This window comes from Hypanus sabinus, chromosome 9, assembly GCF_030144855.1.
Source record: "Hypanus sabinus isolate sHypSab1 chromosome 9, sHypSab1.hap1, whole genome shotgun sequence".
Lineage (NCBI taxonomy): Eukaryota > Metazoa > Chordata > Chondrichthyes > Myliobatiformes > Dasyatidae > Hypanus > Hypanus sabinus.
In genome coordinates this window covers 30088640-30105343 of record NC_082714.1, presented here as the reverse complement: position 1 = coordinate 30105343, position 16704 = coordinate 30088640, and the positions used below count along the sequence as shown (strand labels likewise).

The 16704-nt window shown below is 38.6% G+C and overlaps 1 protein-coding gene and 1 long non-coding RNA gene across 12 annotated transcripts in view; one reads left to right on the top strand and one right to left on the bottom strand.

Moving 5' to 3' along the window:
• The window catches only part of LOC132399231 (centriolar coiled-coil protein of 110 kDa-like), a 52431-nt gene extending 45656 nt beyond the window's left edge, over positions 1-6775 (bottom strand). For 9 of the 11 annotated variants that reach the window (XR_009513916.1, XR_009513914.1, XR_009513915.1 and 6 more), the window contains exons 1-2: positions 6500-6775; positions 2307-2390 (exon numbers count right to left, since the gene is read on the bottom strand). The gene's annotated coding sequence lies outside the window, so the exon portion shown is untranslated. The remainder of the gene's footprint in view (positions 1-2306; positions 2391-6499) is intronic. The other 2 variants (XM_059979400.1, XM_059979401.1) reach the window with 1 other exon arrangement.
• Positions 6776-6852: 77 nt separating this feature from the next.
• On the top strand, positions 6853-12457 carry LOC132398801 (uncharacterized). The gene is made up of 3 exons (XR_009513800.1): positions 6853-7112; positions 10274-10365; positions 11306-12457. It is a non-coding gene; the product is annotated as an uncharacterized LOC132398801 (long non-coding RNA).
• Positions 12458-16704: the final 4247 nt, after the last annotated feature.

Here is a 16704-nt window from a genome sequence, read left to right as displayed (position 1 = left end):
GGGTTTTCGATGTTTTATGGGAAATATTGTGCAGGAATGGAAAGTCAGGAGAATGCACTCCAGTCCTCACTGAGAGGGCAGCAGAGGAAAGACTAAGCAGCTTTTAGTTCCTGGGCATCAACTTCTCAGAGGATCTATCCTAGACCCAACGTATTAATGCAATCATGAAGGTGGCACACCAATAGCTATACTGCATTAGAAGTTTGAGATGGTCTGGTGTTTCCCCGAAGACTAGCAAATTTCTACAGATATACTTTGGAGAGCAATCCAACTGTTTGCATTACTGTCTGCTACAGAGCCTCCAATACACAGGATTGAAAGAGACTGCAAAAGGTTGTAGACTCAACCAATTCTATGACAGGCACAAGCCATGCCACCATCAGAAAATCTTCAAAAGGCGGTGCTTCAAGAAGGTGGCATCCATCATTAAGTACTCTCACCATCCAGGATATGCACTTTTCCCATTACTACCATCAGGGAGGAGGTAAGAGAACCCTGAAGGTGCATACTCAATGTTTTAGGAACAGCTTCTTCCTCTTTATCAGATTTCTGAAGTTCATCCCTCATTTGCACTCTTTATTTTATTTCTTATTGTAAGCTATAGTAATTTCTTATGGTTTTGCACTGTACTACTGTCCTGGATGGCAAGGGGTCTTCATGATGGATGTCACCTTCTTGACATCCAGGAACTTCAAACTGCTTACCCTTTCTACCGCTGACCCCTCAATGAGAATCAATGTATGTTCCCCAACTTCCAATTGCTGAAGTCTACAGTCAGTTCTTTGAGTGCAAGTTTGTTATTGCAACACCACAGAAGTCGCCACACTTACAAAAACAACAGGTTTGTGATGCTCCAGCAGGCTCCACCATACCAATACAAACTTAATTTCACCACAGAATACCCAACTTTAATTTTAGACTTTCTCGTATTGTCTACTCACAATCACATTTTATCATTCAAATATACATATTAAAAGCCTGTGTAAGTCAGCTTGAGAGTTTCCCCTCGTGTCCACTCCAAAGCGCACTTTTAGCTGCTGCTTCTAATGACTTTCATCCCTGTCACCTTCGCTCTTTAGTTTTCTCATTGTACTCTTAGAACACCACAGTCATGTCATCTTGGCTCCAGTTCACCACATTCAGCAACTCTATCCTTTCAAATCCTTATCAAACAAGTTTGTTAGTTATTGTCACAGTCTAAAATTTGATTCAATGTTAGAAAAGTTTATAGCTTCCATCCACAGTCCTCTTGCCAATCCTCGAAGGATTTAAGGAAGCAACCTGGTACTTCTGAATACTAACCTCAAAAGGATTCAAAGGTTCACTTATTATCCAAGTATACAACTCTGACATTCTTCTTCTCTTGCTAGCCACAAAACCAAGAAACAAAGAACGGCAACACGATCATTGATCATCAACCCCGAGCTCCACCCCCACCCGTAAAGTTAACAAAAAAATTCAACAAGAACATCAACCCCTAGACCCCTCTCCCTCCCACAAAAAAATGGGCAAAAACACAGAATATATAAAAAAAACTATAAGACTGAAAAAAGTCCATAGACAATAGTCCAAATCCATATTGAAAAGTGCAGAAGATCATCGATAACATTCTCTGGGCACAGCGGCAGGCCAAACAAGCTCTCCACCAGCAATCAGAAGGCAGGCAGCTGGTGCTCTCCTTCCACATTTGCCTCAATCTCCCTCATTGCTTTAATCAGTGAACAACGAAAGCTTTCATCAGCAAAATGGAGCCGAACATTGACTTGCACCCCTCTCTCCGCAATCTCCTCACCTCAAGTACCACATGCACCTACCCAGCACACCTGTAATTTGCTCAGAACTCTCGCTCAACACAATCCCCCAATGCTGACCCCATTAAATCTACAATCACTACTTCTGATAACTCCCTCCAGAAACGTGTGTCACTTCCCGGTCCCTATAGAGTCAGCAGTGCTTCTCATATTTGGCTACTCCTCCTTCAAATGCCTCTCAATGCAATTGAGCTAAAAATCAGGCCCTTTTTTATGAAACTATTTGTGGACTTGTGCTATTCAGACTGCCACATTTCTCACGTTCAAACAAAAACAACTTTAAAAAATTGCCTTATAGCATTTTGGCACTGCCTGTGGTTGTGCTAGTAGGTGAGTAAGTATAAATCTTTCTTCAAGAGATTTATACAACAGAGTAATTAAAATTCCTTGTCTGTCTTGGTTTGAATACAATTTAAGTTACTCAATTCACTGGAATAGAGCTAGATGGCACAGTGGTACAACTAATAGAATGATAGTACCAGGTTCAACCCTGACCTTGTGTACTGTTTGTATGTTCTCTCTGTGACGGTGTCCTGTCTTTGCAGTGGATGGCAAACTCCTCAGGCTGCAGTGCTGCATCTGAAACAATGGGAATGAGCCATTTCTCCAAGAAGCAAAATACGCAGAAGCCCATCATGTCCCTCTTGCATGGCAACCTTGCTCTGAGGGCTTCAACTTTATTTTCTAGAGACTGTACATTCACCAGCAGGATAGTAGGGAGTGTGTGCGGGGGGGTGGGGAGGTGTGGGGGATAGTTGTGTAAGGGCTCTGCCCTTCAATCTTACTTGCAGACCAGCACACATTCCACATTTCATTTTTCTTAAAGGGAAACTGCGCTTGCAACCCAAACCTATAGTCCAGGGGCTTCTGATTTTGAGAATCGATAATTTTTTAAAAAGACAAAATGATGTTGGATGTGGGCATGGAGGGTGGAGGTGTGGGTTGGGGTGGGTGTAAAGATGCAGGTGAGGGTGAGAGTGGGAAACTGGTGAAAATGATATAGATTAGGACAGGATTAGTGTACAATTGGGTGCTTAACAGTTGGTGCAGAGTTGGCGGACTTAGAAGTTATTTTATGCTGTCCCTTTCAATGAAGGCATTGTAATACATCTCAGTAGGAAGAATAAAGAGGCAATGTATTCCCTGGAAAATGAGTCCAAACAAGAACAGAGCCAGCTGACAGAATAGATATACTAACAATATGAAATTATCACTCACAAGGATTCTCAAGAGGGACTAGAGCTCACAACACTTTAAGAAATAATGACACAAAAATCGAGCTCACTGCAAGAGGAATGGAACATAAAAGCAGAGAAGTTATACATAATCTGAACAGCGCTCAATTTGGTTACCATGAAGTACTATCAACTGTAAAAATGTTTTTTAAAACACTCCAAAAAAATTTTCTTTAATATTTGAAGGATACCTGAACTTACGGTTCATTTACTCGAGGGAAGACAGAATTAATATCTCTGTACTTAACTGTGTGCATTTTTCATTATTGTCTAGTACTTAACATCCTTTTTCAAGCAACACAACCAATGCCAGTCATTCAATCATACTATCGTCTCCACTCTCTCACAGATCCTTCAGCTTTCTGTGCCATTCATTCCCCTTCTCTTTAGTTTAAAGCATTTGTTTCCTAACTTAGTTAAACCTCATGAAAGCTACTGACCCTATTCAACTGCTTTTCCCCTATGGATACTGTCCAACCTGCTCAGTATTTCTAGCGTATATTTTCCCTACAGGCTTCTTGCATAAAGGTTGGTTTAGCTGTGGTCAGTTTGCAAACTTGACCAAGTCTTAAGTTGTGACTTCTATTGTGCCCATTTACTTCTACTTGTGCCAGCAACTCATCGATCCTAGCATATCGGTTAGCATAATGCTTCACAGTGTCAACCTGTAAGGAATTTTTACTTTCTCACTTTGTCTATGTGCATCTAAAGATGCACCAGTTTCCTCCCACATTCAAAAACTGTTCACATTCAAAAGGGTAACCAAGTTGTGGGCATACTATGCTGACACTTGTGGGCTGCCCCCCAGCACATCTTGAACTGTGTTGGTTGTTGATTTAAACAACGCATTTCATTGTATGTTTCAATGTACATGTGACAAATAAAGCTAATCTTTACTTTCAGAAAAAAATTGCTTTTACCTTTCAATTTTTCTTTATTCTAACTACGGTATTTGGTAGTACATTCCCTCTCCACTGTTGAACAGTAGAGTTACATTTGCTGCACTCAAATCTACTGGAACCCTTCCAAGTTACAAGGAATTCTATAAGATCAAAACCATTCCATTTCATCAGAGTTCTGACATATTTTTATTTTCCATTATAATTTTTCTTGCAGGAACATGTAAAGTTATTGCACAAGACACAATCAATGGCCAGAGCTAAAAGAACTAACTAGAATGTTTGTCAATGTTAGCAGTGAGAGTAAAACTGAGTTAATGTTACAGATGGAGAACTGACAACAGAACCAGCAGTTCTATTAAAACAGAGAAGGTGTTACCTGAGATTCTTAAATTCAATTTTGAGTTCAGAAGGCTAGATAAAATTTATATTCTTATTGAATTTTTGGGTCCAGAAGTCCATATGAAAAATGGTGTGGTTTTCATTAAGGTGAAGCAATGCAAGAAAGCAAAGGCAAAAAGACAGATAGATCAGAATGGGATCTGATCTGATATTAATAGAGAGCAGGTAGCAACACTCAAGGATAAAGGAGGGAATATGTGCTTGGAGTCAGAGGATGTGGGAGGTCCTAAATGAACATTTTACATTAGTATTTACCAAGAAGGACTTGGAGGATAGAGATATATGAAAGTAGTGCTAGGTCTCTTAAAGAATATTATGGTGTTAAGTCTACAAAGCCTGACTAGATATAACCCAGGTGATTGAGAGAGACAAGAAATGATATTGATGAGGCCTTGACAAATAATTTCAGGGCCTCTTTAACCACAGGTGAGGCCCTGGAGGACTAGGAAATAGCTAATGATGTTCAATCTTCAAGAAGGAAATAGGGATATATCTGGAAGCTACAGCCAATGAATCTCATATATGAGTGGAAGGGAAGTTACAGTGACAATTTTTAGGAAATGAATTTATGAACATTTGAAAAATTATGCTGTAATTAGGGGCAGTCAGCAGGCCACATCTTACTAACTTAATAAGAACTTTTCAAGAGGTGAATACAATGATTGAAGAGCTATTGACGTTATCTACATAGATTATAGTGAGGTATTTGACTAGGTCCCCCCCCCATAGAAGGCTCATCCAAAAGATTAAGATGTATGGGATCTACGTGAATTAGCCATTTGGATTCAGAAGTGGCTTGCTAATAGAAGACAGAGGGTAGTGGTGGATAGGGCTTATTCTAGCTTAAGATTTGTGAATAGAGGTATTCCAAAGGGATCCATACTGGATCCTCTGCTGTTTGTGATAAAAGTGACCTGGATGAAAATGTATACAGGTAGGTTAGTATGTTTGCAGACAATACAAAACATTGGTGGTGGTATTATGTATGGATCACATAGACGAATGCCGAAGAATACAGCGGATAGAGATCAGTTGCAGATATGGGTGGAGAAATGGGCAGATGAAGTTTAACCTGGCCAAATATGAAGTGCTGCACTTTGTGAGATCAAATGTAAAGAGACAGTACCCTGTTAATGACAAGACACTTCACAGTGTTGATGTGCAGAGTGATCTTGGGGTCCAACTCCAAATCTGCCTGAAAGTTACTATACAGGTTGATACATTAAAGGCAGTGTATGGCATGCTTACTCTATATCAAATTAAATTCAAGAGTTGGGAAGTTAAATTCATAAAACTCTAGTGTCCATTTCTGTTGTGCCATTATAGGAAGGCTGTTGAGGCATTGGAAAGGGTACACAAGAAGCTTACTGGGTGAGAGGACATATGCTGTCAGAAGTTAAACAAACCTGGATTGTTTTCTGTGGAGTGGCAGAGGCTGAGGGGGATCTGACAGAGGTTTCTAAGATAATGAGATCGAAATGTCTAATATCAGAGGCCCTGTATTTAAGGTAAGTGGGGTTAAGTTCAAGGCAGATGTGGGACACAAGTTTTTTTTTCCACACACACAGAGTGATGGGCATCTGGAATGTACTTCCAAGGATTGTGATGGAGGCAAATACAGCTGAGATATTATCAGGAATGTTAGAAAAGCGCATGAAGGCGCAGGAAATGGAAGCAGATGGACACCATTCAGCAGAAAGGATTAGTTTAGTTAGGTATTTGATTACTAATTTAATTAGTTTGGCACAATATGGTGGGCCAAAGAGTTTTACCTGCGTTGTATATCATAAACATTTCATCCTATTGAATGGCAATGCAGACACCAAGTGCCCAATGGCCTCCACCTGCCTCTCGCTCGTACCAATGTGGTGTGAAATACAGAAATGCCTAACTTCACAAATATAACATGCCATATTTAAAAAATAGCAGTACATGGCAAAGAATGAAGCGACGAGAGTGTAAACGAACACCAACAGCCTTGTTTTTGGGCAGATGATAATATTTACAACTGACAGTAAATCACATGACCAGCAAACAATAACCTTAATCAACAAACCCTTAAAAAAAGTTCGCCTTGCAAATCGAAAATAGGCTGTGAGTGGATCCACAAGGATAGATTTCAAAGCATTTACAGGGTGAACGGCGGACTTACCAGGACGAGAACTGCACCAGTTCGGAGAGTCGCCCAGTATCTGTTAAAATGCGGCGGCTGGGCCTTTGAAGAGGGGCGTGGCTGCTGCTCTCACACGGTTTGACTGCAGCGCAGGCTCTGGATCGTGAGCTGCCCTGCAAAGGGGCAGCGACGGTTGCCCTAGTTCGGCCTGTTGTGAGCGCGTCGGGAGGAGGAGGCGCTGCCGCCACTATCCCGCGTCCCGCACCGACAGGCGCCCGCCATCTGCCAAGCTCAAACGGGCCAACGTCACCTGGCAACCAGGCCCGCACCTCATTGGCTGTGACTGACGGCGACATTTCCGGGTCGGTTCCCACCACGTGGCTACGGGGCAAGGGAGCTGAGCTCCTCTGTCGTCTCTTTACCATGATTTGTCTCAAATGTGGACTCTCTCCGGGATTACCTCCTTGCAGCTGCAGTATCCAGCTGTTGCTATCATTCTCTGCCCTCCTGCGTTTCTAATTGTTGTACTATTCCGATCTATTGTACCCAAGTCGCCTGAAATCCGCAGTGGATTTGAGAACTAAAGCCAGGACACAGAATGAAGCCATTCAATCCAGGGATGGAAGATCAACCATCCCACTCATCTTGTCTGGTACTTTATGAAAAATCTTGTCATAAATATTTACGACAAAGTTAAGCAGTAATTTCATATGCACATATCATGGGACAGCTCGCAAAACCCAGGAGGGATTCAGCAAGTCAGGCAGCATCTATGGAAAAGAATAAATATTCGGAAGGCATTGATAAGGTGCCACACATAAGGCTGCTTAACAAGCTAAAATCCTATGGTGTTATAGGAAAGATACTGGCATGGATAGAGGAATGGGTGACAGGCAGGAGGCAACGAGTGAGAATAAAGGGGGCTATTTCTAGTTGGCTGCCAGCGACTAGTGGTGTTCATCAGGGGTCAGTATTGCGACCATTGCTTTCACATTGCCAATGATGTGGATTATGGAACTGATGGCTTTGTGGAAAAGTATGCGAGTGATATGAAGATAGGTGGAGGGGTAGGTAGTGCTGAGGAAGCAATGCAATTGCAGCAGGACTTAGACAAATTGGAAGAATGGGTTAAAAAGTGGCAGATGGAATACAGTGTTGGGAAATGTTTGATAATGTATTTTGGTAAAAGGAAGCATGGTGTGGACTATTATCTAAATGGGGAGAAGGTTCAAACAGAGGTGAAGTGGGACTAAGGAGCCCTCGTGCAAGACTCCCAGAAGGTTAATTTACAGGTTGAAGGCAAATGCATTGTTGGCATTTATTTAAAGGAGGATAGAATATAAAAACAAAGAGATGATGCTAGGCTTTATAAGACAGTAGTCAGGCTGAACTATTGTCAACAGTTTTGGACCCCTTATCTCCGAAAGGATGTATTGTCATTGGTGCCATCTTACCAGTGCCCAATACTAGAGTAATAGGCCTTCCTTACTCCTGAAATCCTCTAGTTATGAAGACTAACATATTGTTTACCTTTCTGTTTGCTTGCTACAAATGTTTATTTGGCCTTTATCGATGAGTACATGCATGCCTTGGTGCCTTTGAACTTCAATATCCTGTACTATATAATCTCACTATTGAATGAATAGTATGATTTTTGATTATGTTCAACAAACGTCTTCACTCAAGGAGTCATCAGAGTGTGGAATGAGCTGCCAGCACAGGTGATGCTTGCAAATTCAATTGCAACAAGTTTGGATAGGTACATGGATAGTAGGGGTATGGAGAGCTATGGTCCCGATGCAGTTTGATGGGAGTCAGCAGTTTAAATAGTTTTGACATGGACCAGATGGGCCAAAGGGCCTGTTTCTGTGCTGTACTTCTCCATGACTCTGAAAATCCAAGTAAATGACATTCACTGCCTCTCCCTTGTCCATGATGCTTGTTACTTTCTCGAAGAACACTAACAGATTTGTCAAGCAAGATTTCCCTTGACAAAAACCATGCTGATTTTGGCTTATTTTATCACTAGTCTCCAAGTTCCTTGAAACCTCATCCTTAATAATAGACTCCAACACGTTCCCAATCACTGAAGTGAGGTTAACTGGCCTATACTTTCTTTTGCTTTCCTCCCTTCTTAAAGAGTGGAGTGACATTTGCAATCCTGCAGGACCATGCCAGAATCAAGTGATTCTTGAAAAATCATGACCAATACATCCACTAACTTAGGCAATCTGTCTCAAGACTCTGGGATGTAGTCCATCTGGCCCAGGTGACTTATCCACCTTAAGACCTTTGAGTTTGCCTAGAACTTTTCCTCTGTAATAGCAGTGGCACTCCCTCCTGCTCCCGACACTCATGGACCTCTGGCACACTGCTAGTGTCTTCCACAATGAAGACAGATGCAAAGTACCCATTAAGTTCATTTGCCATATCTTTAATGAAGACAGATGCAAAGTACCCATTAAGTTCATTTGCCATATCTTTGTCCCCCATTACTACCTCACCAGCATCATTTTCCAGTGGTCCAATATCAACTCTCACCTCCCTTTTATTCTTTATACAACTGAAAAAAACTTTTGGTATCCTGCTTTATATTATTGGCTAGTCTGCCCTCATTTCATCTTTTCTCTTCTTATAGCCTTTTTAGTTGCCTTCTGATGGATTTTAAAAGCTTCCCAATTATCCAACTCATTTTTGATACTTTAAATGTCCTTACCTTGGCTTTTATGCAGTCCTTGTCTTCCCTTGTCTGCCATGGCTGCCTACCCGTGCCATTTTAGAATTTCTTCCTCAGTGGGACATATCTACCCTGTGCCTTGTGAACTACTCCCAGAAACTTCACCACCTCTGCTCTGCCATCATCCCTGCCAGTATCCTCCTCCAATTCACCTGGGCAAACTCCTCTCTCATGCCTCGGTAATTTGCTTTATTCCATTGTGATACTGATACGTGTGAGTTATGCCTCTTCCTCTCAAATTGCAGTATGAATTCAATCATATTATGATCACTGTCTCCTAAGGGTTCCTTTACATTAAGCTCCCTAATGAGATCTGGGTTATTACACAACACCCAATTTAAGATGGCCTTTCCCTGAATAGGCCCAAGCACAAGCTGTTCTAAAAAGCTTAGGGATTTAACAAATTCCCCTTTTTGCGATCCACCGTCAGCCTAATTTTCCCAATCCCCTTGCATATTTAAGTCCCCTATTACATTGTGTCATTACCCTTATTACATGCCTTTTCCAGTTCCCTTTGCAATCTCAACCCCACATCTTGGCTACTATTTGGAGGGCTATATATGATTCCCATAATGGTTTTATTATCCTTTTATTATCCTAACAGTTTCAACATTCTCTGACCCTATGACGTCTTTCTAAAGATGTAATTCCATCTTTTACCAATAGAGCCACACCACCATCTGTGTCCTTTTGATACAAAGTATATCCTTTAATGTTAAGTAAGTGTTCTACTTATTGCATTCAGTTGGAAGTGCTGGCTTTGGAAAGGACAAGGTGTAACATTGCCACGTTTATGTATGACAGGGGACACACCTTGTTTATATTAGAAACCTTGATGCCCAGAACTAATCAGTCACCCTGTAAGATTCTCTTCATCTCCATACAATATTGAGTTGTTGAGAGCTGTAAAAAAAAGCAAGAGATATTGTTGCATAAATAAATAAGACCTGCTAATTATTATTGTTAACAACAGGTTAAGAGGGGGGTGGCGTGGGATGGTTTGCATTGCTGAGAAAGTTGCCTTTTTCAAAAACAGTGAGGATAATCTTAGATTTCTACTACATTTTTGTGTCCAGTTCTGAACATCATACTTTGGGAAGGATGTCAAGACCCTGGTGAAGATAGAAAGGAGATTTCGTGGAATGGATATCAGTGACAAAAGAAATCAGTTAAGTGAAGGAACAATCTGGAATAGTTCTCCTTGATACACATGCTGTCAATCAATTGAACAAAAAAGCATTTTATTATCAATTCTAATTGTAATACATAATGATTACCACAGGGGAGCACTATGTTAATGTTACAATTTTGGAAAAAGAACTGAATGTGTTGGAACTCAAGAGCTTCTGCTGTAAATCTGGAGCGATGCATACAAATTGCTGGAGGAACTCTGCAGGCCGGGCAGCAATAATGGAGGAAATAAAGAGTTGACATATCGGACTAAGACGTAGACTGTTTATTTCTCTTTATAGATGCTGCCTGACCTGCTGAGTTCCTCCAGAATTTTGTGTGCGTTACATATGTTGAAAATCCAAAGTATAAAACAGAAAATGCTGGAAGTACTTTGCAGTTCAGGAAAAACCTTCAGAACATGGAACTGTTAATATTTTGGGTTAGTTTCAGTTGTGCGGTCCCAGACCTGGAAAGCTGTTCCTGTTTCCACAGATGCTGTAGAGCGTTTCCAGCACTTTTTTATCTGAGAAAATTTGAACTATTTTATTAAGTTTGTTGCTGACTTTAAGAGTGGAGAGAGCTTGTTCTTTTAAGTATTTAAAACTCGTGCCAGATTAGGTAGATTAGAGAGGGGCAGGATCCATAATATTAAGTTCAATAAGATCCGATTTAGATTAGACATCTCAGAAGTTGCTTCTTCCAAAGGCTGGAAAACATTATCCTTTTTAGTGATGCAGAGTGGTGTTCTGAATTTCTTCAGATAAGAACAAAACCTTCTGGTTGGATCCATGACATGCCCAACAAAACAGAGCTTCTGCAGGGTATTTAGACCCAGCAAACGTTTCAGTAATAATTTTGATTGTTGATAATTGCAAAGAGGAATAACAATAAATTACACACAGTGGCTTGTGTTTTTAACTTTTTTTTCCTCACAGAAATCCCATGCTTGTGATAGAGACTTGAGATAGGTCATCTGGGTGAGTGGTGTCCTAATAACAGACTTGCACTCAATGTCAGCAAGACCAAGGAACTGGTAGTGGACTCCAGGAAGCGGAAGTCAGGTGAACTAGTCCCAATTGAGGTGTCTGCAGTGGAACAGTAACTATATTCAAGTTCCTCGGTGTCAACATCTCAGAGGGACAAATGCCTAGATGCAGCCAAGATGAAGGCACAACAGGATCTCACCTTAAAAGTTTATGGAGATTTGGCATGTCATCGAAGAAACTCGACAAACTTCTGCAGATGTATAGTGGAAAGCATTTTGACTGATTGCTTGACAGCCTCATATGGAAACTCCAATGCATAGGAACACAAGAGGCTACAGAGAGTGGTATGCTCCCTTCCCACTACTATCAATCAGGCACCTTAGATCCCACATCACCAGGTTCAGGAACAGTTATTACCCTACAACCATCAGGTTTCTGAAGCAGCATGGATAACTTCACTCACATCAACACTGAACTGCAACCTATAGACTCACTTTCAAGGATTACAACTCATATCCTCAGTATCTTTGTTTATTGTTATTTGCATGATTTCTCTTCTTTTGCATATTGGTTGTTCATCAGTCTTTACTTGTGTGTGGGTTTTTGTGGATTGTATTGTATTTCTTTATTTTCCCATAAATGCCTGCAAGAAATATCATAATCTCAAGGTAGTATACGGTGACATATACATGCTCTGATAATAAATTGACTTTGCTGAATTCTTTCAACTCTCCCCATACTTGACATCTACAAGAGGCAATGTCTCAGGAAGGGAACATCTATCATCAGAGACCACCTGGGCCATGCCCTCTTCTAGATGCTGCCATCAGGCACGGAGGGTACAGGTGTTTGAAGACCCACACCTCAAGGTTCAACAAAACCTTCTTCCCCACTGCCATCAAGTTGTTGAACCAGCCTGATAATCCTTAACATTATGTTAGAATTGTTTTTCTTGTCTCTCTCAATCTTGTACTAGTGTTGTTAAACTTATTTTGTATTTTATTTTGCAAATTATGTATAACTTATGTTAATTTAAGTTTATGTTAACTTATGTTTGTCCTTATCTTGTAATGTACTGTTTTGGTGTTGCAAAAAGTTAAATTTCATGGCATTTATACCCTGTGTAGTTACACCAATAACAAGAATAAACCAACTTTCAGTTGGACTGTACTTTGTCTATATTGTAATGCACAAGTTATCATAATTGTATTAGGTCAACTGGATGGGCCAGATGATATTTCCCATTTCCTTATAATTTATATTTTCATAAGGTTAAATGGAGATTAAATAGAGTATAATAAACTGTAAGGATACTAATGAAACAGGGAGAGAAATTCTCAGCTAATTGGCCACCAGCTGACAGTGACATTGCCCTGCAGTTTTAATCTGTGTTGTGTCCTGCTAAAAGTTTCCAATTCAGCTGAATGCTCTATTTCTATTTATATTGTAAGTTTATCTGTCAGACAATCTGCATTTCTAGGATCAAGGCCAAGCACACAACCAACTCTTCTCTTGGCTCAGTAGAAAAACATCGTCAATATTGCAGCTTAATAAATCTCCTCAGAGAATTAGAGCAATTCAGTATAGGAATAGGCCCTTTGGCTTAACTTGTCCATGCCAACCAAAATAGCTAACTGGGCTAATCTATCTTTAACTCATATTCCTCTAAAACTTTCCTATCCATATAACCATTCGGATCAACTGTTGTAATCACAGTTGCTGAAACCACTTCCTCTGGCAGCTCATCCCATATAGTCACCATTCTCTGTGTGGAAAAACTTGCAAGTAATTCTACTGATTTGTTTCATCTGACAAGTAATCTGCCAATCAATATATTTGCCATTAATAATTAACTAAAAGTTAAATTGTCATTACTTTTACCTCAATAATATGTGTTGAGTATGAAACAGCTTCCAAAAGACTAATATTTAATCACTGGAGTCTCCAGGATAATCTAGCTAGGTTGTGAACATATGTTAACTATTAAAGTATCCTTCCTGCAATATATTCTCAAACAGCATGATTGTACTTAAACTGTTAGTTTTTGATACCCATTTCTAGTTAATTCAATGGCATAGACTTTTATAAAATTATTAGAATGGTTACATTAGAGAGGAAGCCATTTAGCCCATCATGTCCATGCATAGTAGAATTAAGAGTTATGGAGAAAAGGCAGGTAGGTGGAGCTGAGTCCATGGCCAGTTCAGCCATGATCTTATTGAATTGGGCCAGATGGGCCATCAAAGGGCCAGATGGCCTACTCCTGCTCCTTTTTCTTATGTTCTTATGCCAACCTTCTGCAAAAGAAACTTAGTAGTTCACCAACAGCCCTGCAATTGTAACCTTGCATTTTTTTCTCCACTATGCCAAATGCCAAATTTTTCTGAGTCTTCAAAGAATCCTGTGTCTCCTTGTAACTGTGGCCTTTCATCCTAGGAATTTTTCTTGTTAATTTCCATAGTACTTCTCTAGTGTCTTCACAACCTACCATAATGTGGCAACCAGAAATTTACATTTAACTCCTGTTGGGGCTGGAGCAGTATTTTATAAAGTTAAGGATAGATTCCCTGCTTTTGCACTCAGTCTTGATTAACAAAGCCTAAAATTGTTGATGCTTTATTAACTACTTTAAAATTAATAAGACATACCCCATAATAGTATGTATGCACAAACTGCTCAGTCCCTCTTTCTCTGCACCCCTTTGAGAACAGTATCCTTTTTTCTTTATTGTATCACTTCACTTTTCACACTAAACTTCATCTGCCAGCCTGTTAACATCCTGCCACAATCTATCACTTTCCTCTTCACAATACTGCCAAATTTTCTCTGATCTGTACATTTAGAAATTACGGCATACATTTCCAGGTCTGGGTGATTAATATGGAGCAGCAAGAGCTATGGTCCGAACACCAATTCATCTTCTCTCGGTCTGGAAGCCAACCACTTATCCCCATCACCTGCTGTTTGTTACTTAGCCAACATCATACTCATGCACAAGAAAACCTGCAGATGCTGAAAATCCAAGCAACGCACACAAAATAAGGCAGGTGATTGATTAATATAATTCATACTTCACCACCCACAATCCCAGAATGTGTTATTTCATTAGATGCTGAAAAAGCTTTTGATAGAGTTGAATGGATATATTTATTTAATACATTGAGAAATTTTAATTTTAGTCCTAATTTTATATCATGGATTAAATTAATATATCATAAACCTGTTGCTTCTGTTTTTACGAACAACCACAGATCCTCTTTTTTTCAATTATCTCGTGGTACGAGACAAGGTTGTCCCTTAAGTCCTTTATTATTTAATATTGCATTAGAACCTTTAGCTATTACTATTCGTGAATCTCCTAATATTTTTGGTATTACCCGTAATGAGAAGTTATATAAATTATCTCTTTATGCTGATGATTTGCTGTTATATATTTCTGACCCTGATAGGTCTATTCCTGCTATTTTATCCTTGTTGGTTCAATTTGGTACTTTTTCTGGTTATAAACTAAATTTAGATAAGAGTGAATTATTTCCTTTAAATGCACAAACTTTATTGACTGATAGGATACCATTTAAAGTTGTTACTGATAACTTCACTTATCTAGGTATAAAAATTACCAAGAAATATAAAGATTTATTTAGACTGAATTTTTTACCTATGCTTCATCAAATTCATCAACTTACTACAAGATGGTCTCCCTTGTTTTTATCATTAATTGGTCGGATTAATGCTGTCAAAATGATGATTTTACCGAAATTTTTATATTTATTTCAAGCCCTACCAGTTTTTATTCCTAAATCTTTTTTTGATAACATTGATTCAAAAATTTCTTCATTTGTGTGGCAAAATAAAAACCCTAGGTTAAGTAAAAAGCAATTACAAAAATCAAAAAAAGATGGTGGTTTAGCTTTACCTAATTTTAGATTTTATTATTGGGCAAATAATATTCGTAATTTATTGTATTGGAAATTAGATTTGGATTCACCACTGTGCCCACAGTGGGTAAATTTGGAATGTAATGAGGTAAAGGGATATTCTCTATTCTCTGTTCTTGGTTCTTGTCTTCCTGCGGATTTAGTTAAATTTAATAAACAAATATTTAATCCTGTTATTAAACATACATTACGAATTTGGTTTCAATTTCGTAAGTTTTTTATTTTGAAAAACTTTGTTCTTGATAGCCCTATCTTATTTAATTTCTTTTTCAAACCCTCCTGGACAGATCAAGCTTTTAACATATGGAAAAGGAAAGGTATAAAATGTTTTCGTGATCTCTTTTTTGAAGATACTTTGATGTCATTTGATCAACTTTCTAATAAATTTGAATTACCTAAATCTAATTTTTTCAGATATTTACAAATTAGAAATTTTTTACATAAAGTTTTACCATCTTTTCCTAATTCAACTTTGATGGACACTACAGATTTGATCTTTATCTTAAATCCTTGTCAGAAGGGATTAGTAGCTTTTATTTATAATATGATTATGAAGATACAACCAGAAATATCAGTTAGAATTAAACAAGAATGGGAAAAAGAACTTCAATACAACATATCAACAGATAAATGGGAAAAAATTTTGCAAATGGTTAATTCTTCTTCTATATGTGCTAAACATGCTTTAATACAATTTAAAATTGTACATAGAGCTCATATGTCTAAAGATAAACTTGTTCGATTTTATTCTCATATTAACCCTCTATGTGACAGATGTCATTTAGCAGTGGCCTCATTGACCCATATGTTTTGGTCATGTCCCACTTTACATAATTATTGGAAGGATATATTTACTACTATTTCCTCAATTTGGAATATAGATTTACAACCTCATTTTATTACTGCAATTTTTGGCATACCAAATGAAGATGGCAATCAGTTTTCCCCCTCAATCAGACGAATGATTGCTTTTGTAACATTAATGGCCAGAAGGTCTATACTACAAAATTGGAAAGAAGTAAATCCTCCTACTACATTTCAATGGCTTTCTCAAACTATTTCTTGTCTGAGTTTGGAAAAAATTAGAAGCACTATTTTTGACTCATCAATTAAATTTGAAGAAACTTGGAGACCGTTTATTCGACATTTTCATATGAATTAATTTGGCCTTCTCCAGACCTTTCTGCTTATTCATGTTCAGGTATGGAGTTCCGGAGTTCTTTGACACTATCTTATACTTGTAAACTGTTATTATTGCCTATGTTAGTTTAGTTTAGTGTTTTATTTTTTTTTAATATATATATTTTTTTTTTCTCACATATTTTTTAATATTTTTTTTTCTTTTTTAATGGTTATTTTTGTTTTTTTTTCATATAATCATGTGGACTTGATTAAGGTATTTTCTTTTGT